This window comes from Rattus norvegicus, chromosome X (genome assembly GCF_021556685.1).
Source record: "Rattus norvegicus strain SHRSP/BbbUtx chromosome X, alternate assembly SHRSP_T2T, whole genome shotgun sequence".
Taxonomy (NCBI): Eukaryota; Metazoa; Chordata; class Mammalia; order Rodentia; family Muridae; genus Rattus; species Rattus norvegicus.
The window spans coordinates 67,445,876-67,450,508 of record NC_141554.1 but is presented as its reverse complement, the minus strand read 5'-3'; the positions used below and the strand labels follow the sequence as shown (position 1 = coordinate 67,450,508).

Below are 4,633 nucleotides of genomic sequence, written 5' to 3'. Positions count from 1 at the left end.
ACCATGCTGTACAGTCCTCTAAAAGGGATGAGAGATCCTAGAATCACAGATGAGTCTGGTGGAAAGGAATAGCCCTCTTTATATGAACTTGAGAATCACACCACAGGTTTCTTGCCTAGATGATAGACAGGAGAGTGTTTCCTGATGAGTAGAAATGTAGATGTTTTATATTCTTGTCGCATTCTTGGAATGCTATTGATTCTTCCAAGTAAAGTCCCTTTTTAACTCATTAAGAATGGAAGAACACTGAGAAACCTGCTAGAAAAGGACTAGATGAGTTAAGCAAGGTTGTTTGTAGAAGTACAGATGCTGTAGACCAGCAGCAGGGACTTAGAATAAAGTGTGGATCACAGAAATAAAGAATTTACATCCCTATTGTTTTGGTTTTTTTTTTTTTTTTGGTTGTCGTTGTTTGTTTTTTAGACTGAGTCTGTAACTAGGGCTGGACTTCAATATAGCTTGGTTGGTTACTGTTGTCAACTTGACAGAGTCTATAATCACTTGGGAGATGGATGTCATAGATGATTGTTTTGATTGAATTAATTGAAGTGGGAAGATCTTCATGCTATGGCTATTCCTTGGTTAGGCTCCTGGACTGTAGAAGTGGAGAAAATGAATTGATGCATTGGTCCTTTTCTCTGATTCCTGACTGTAGATGCAATCTGACCCAATGCTTCAGTTTCTGTCACTTTGACTTCCATGCCATGGTGGGCTGTACCCTTGAACTATGACCTAGAATAAAAGCTTTGTCAAGTTGTCTTTGTGGAAGTATTTTATCAAAGGAAGATGAAAATATACTAATGCAGAAATTGGTGATTAGAGTTGGGGCAAGTGTTATCTGGTCCATAGGCATTTGAAACTAGTTTCAGGAAGGATATGGGAGACTATTGAAGTTTGGGATAGAAAAACCCTCGAATTCCACAAGAACAACTCAATGAGTAATTCTATAAGAATATTCAAAGATGGTGATGCTCGAAGAAACACTGACAGTAAAGGCCAGCTTTACGGGGTTTTAGAGGTTGTCCTAGTAACTTAACACATCCTAGAGTCATATGAGAAGGTGATCTCAGTTGAGGGATAGTTTCAGTTGTGGGAATGTCTATGATGTTGACTTGATTGAGAATTTATGTAAGGGGCAAGGGAGGGGGCAGTCCACTGTGGGTAGCATCATTCCCTGGACAGGCAATACTGGGCTGTATAAGAATAAGCCAGTAAACAATGCAGAAAACACAATTTCCCTATGGTTTATATTTCAAGTACTTGTTCAAGTTCCTACTGTGGCTTCTGTCAGTGATGGACTGTGACCTGGATGTGTAAGCCAAATGAATCATTTCCTGCCCTATGTTGCTTTAAGGGAGTGTTTTGTCACAGCAACCGAAAGAAAACTAGGACAGAGAGGGAAAATGATTCTTATCAGGAAATAGGCTAGGGGCCATCCATTTTGACCATTAATAAAGTTTCTTTCTATCCAAGTCCTTAGAATCTGAGTGAAGTTTAATTCAAAGGTAATGAACTAATTTACCCCATAGAGGAAATTTCAAGCATTCAAGCTGGTGCTGAGAAAGCAGCCATAATTTTTAAAGAGATCACCACAACTGACAGCAAACCTCCTATGTTGCACTGGGACAAAGGAAAGGAGACCTGGTAACAAAATGACTCACCAGAGACTCCAAGGGAGAAGTACCAATACTTCTCAAATTATTTCATTAAAAGAAAGCAAAGTATGTTACAAAACTCTTTTTATAAAGCCAGTTTACGTTGATGTCAAAACTAAACAAAGGGGGTTGGGGATTTAGCTCAGTGGTAGAGCGCTTGCCTAGCAAGCGCAAGGCCCTGGGTTCGGTCCCCAGCTCTGAAAAAAAGAAAAAAAAAACTAAACAAAGATTAGGCCAAAATAGAAAATTATGGACTAAGCTCCCTGAATAACATAGACAAAAACCATTCTCAACAACATGCTTGTAAAACAAATTCAAGAACACTTCCAATGGATCATTTATTATTATTAATTTAGCATTATGTCATACATGTAAGGAGGGTTCAACATATGCATATCAAAAATGTCACACATCATGTAAATGAACTCAAGGATTTCACAAGACCATCTGAGTAGACAGAAAGGGATTTTGACAAAATAAAATATTCCTTCATAATAAAATTACTGAAGAAAATGGGAATGGAAAGAATAAATCTCAACATAAGAAAAAAAGTGGGACAAACTTACAGACATTATGTAAAACATTTCTACAAAAATCAGGAATAGAAAGGGTGTCCACATTCTTCACTTTTGTGTAGTCAGGAAGTCTTAGCAGGAACAATCCTAAGAGAAACTAATAAAGAGAATACAAATAAAGTGAAGTCAAGGGCTGAAGAGATGGTTCAGTGGTTAAGAGCACTGACTCTTCTTCCAGAGGTCCTGAGTTCAATTCCCAGCAACCATATGATGGCTCACAACCATCTGTAATGAGATCTGATGCCCTTTTCTGGTGTGTCTGAAGACAGCTACATTCTACTAATATATAGTAAATAAAGAAAACTTTTTTTTAAAGAAAAAGAAAGTGAAATCAAAGTATCAGTGTTTGAAGATGATATGATTCTATACACAAGAGATCCCAAAGACCCCACTAGAAAATGTTAAGAGCTAATAAACCCTGTCAGCAATTAACAGGGTACAGAATTAGCAGACAAAAATCACTAGCTTTCTTTATACTGTTAACAGACAGGATGGCGAAGTAAGCAGGGGGAAACTACTTTCATAGGCACCAAACACAATTACTTGGGAATAAATCTAATTGAGGAAGTGAGAGATCTCTACAGTGAAAACTTTAAAACACTCAAGAGAAGACAGGATCTTTCATACTCATAGAGCAGAAGAATCAATAATGCAGAAATAGATGCCTTATAAGATGTAATCTCAGATTCCATAAACCCCTAATTAATTCTAAACCCATTCATCACAGAATATAAAAAGGAATTTTAAAATTCATTTGGAAGCATAAAAGATCTCAGGTAGTCAGTACAATATTCAATGAATAAAGTCAAAGCAAAATTCAATGAATAAAGTAAAATGCCATACTTGATTTCAAAGCATATTATAGAGCTATAGTAACACAAAAGGATGCTATTGGGAAAGGAAAAAGCTGATATGTAGATCAATTGGATACACACACACAAAAGGGACTCAATATAAAGTCATGAATCTTCAGCTACTTCATCTTCCACACAAATGCCAGAAACAAACTGGAGAAAAGACAATGTATTTAAAAGTGGTTCTTTTTGAAGTTTTGGTAAAGCTTACAGTAAATCATCCTAGACCTGAACATTTTTAGTTTGAAAACATTCTGATCACTGTTACAGAGCTGCTTTAATTATTTCATCTTGGTTCATTTTGATAGGTCAGATTGAGTCTAGACGTTTATATGTTCCTTTTAGATTGACCTGTTTAGGAGAGAATTATGTCTGAAATGATTTCCAAGATTTCACCAATATTTATCATAATAGCTCCTTTTTATCTCTAATTTTGTTCCTTTTAATCTTTTCCATGTTTCTTTTAGTTTTACTCAGGATTCTTTTTCTCTTGTTTATCTTTTCAGAGAACTAATGCTTTGTTTCATTGATCCTTTCCAATTTTTTATTGAATTTTTTTTCAATTTCTGTCCTAATCTTAAGTATTTCTTTCATTCTACTTCTTTGGAGTTTGATTTGTTCTTGGTTTTCTAAAGCCCTATGGCATATCTTTAGGTTATTTTTTGAGGTTGCTATGGATTTTTTTAAATGTTAACACTTATAACATCCTTCTTAGACTGGCTTCATTGTCTCCTATAGATTCAGGATTGTTTTTAAATTCATGCCTTATGAGAATGAATTGATCTTCTTTATCACTTTTGTATTCATTTTTATTTTGAAGTCTAGTTTGTCATATACCAGTTTGGTCCCATCTGCTGTTACCATTTAGTTGGGACACATTTTCCCGTCATTTTACCCTAAGGCAGTGTCTGTCTTTTATGGTGAAGTATGCTTCTTGGAGGAAGTAGGTTGTTTGGTTACATTTCTTATTCTAGTCTCTTAACCATTAATGTTCAATGTTAACAAAATATATGGATTGAATTCTATCATTTTGTTGAGTCTGTAAGTAGCTGTTCTTTTCTTTATTTGCTTAATTGCTCTTCTAACACCCTTTATTTTTTTACCTGTAGCCTCTTAGATGTGTTTATTTTTATTTTCAGTATGAAGAATTACTTTCCAGATCCTTTGTAAGTCTATCTTAGTGGTTAAAATTCCTTTAGCCTATCGCTTCTCGGCCTTTTGGCTAAGATCAAGTGTAAAATTCCTTTAGCCTAATTTTATCATGAAATATTTTTCTCTGACCCTCAATAATTATAGGTATTTAATACATATTTTATTAGGTTTTTGATAATTTCATACATTTTGACTATATTATTCTCCCTCCTCCAACCCTTTCCAGACCTACCCCCCTTTCCTAGCCTAATCAAATTATGTCTTTTCCTCCATCAAGGCAAATTTGTGCTGTTCAAATATTCTTGAGTGTGTGGCATTCCACTGGAATACTCTAGATTTATCAGGGACTCTTGGAGAAAGCTGATCTTCCCTCTCTCAGCATCTAACAAGTGCTAAT

The 4,633-nt window shown here is 35.4% G+C and overlaps 1 pseudogene; it reads left to right on the top strand.

Annotated features, from left to right (window-relative positions):
* The first annotated feature begins 4,286 nt into the window (after positions 1 to 4,286).
* Positions 4,287 to 4,370, top strand: LOC120099543 (U2 spliceosomal RNA; annotated as a pseudogene).
* The last annotated feature ends 263 nt before the right edge of the window (positions 4,371 to 4,633 follow it).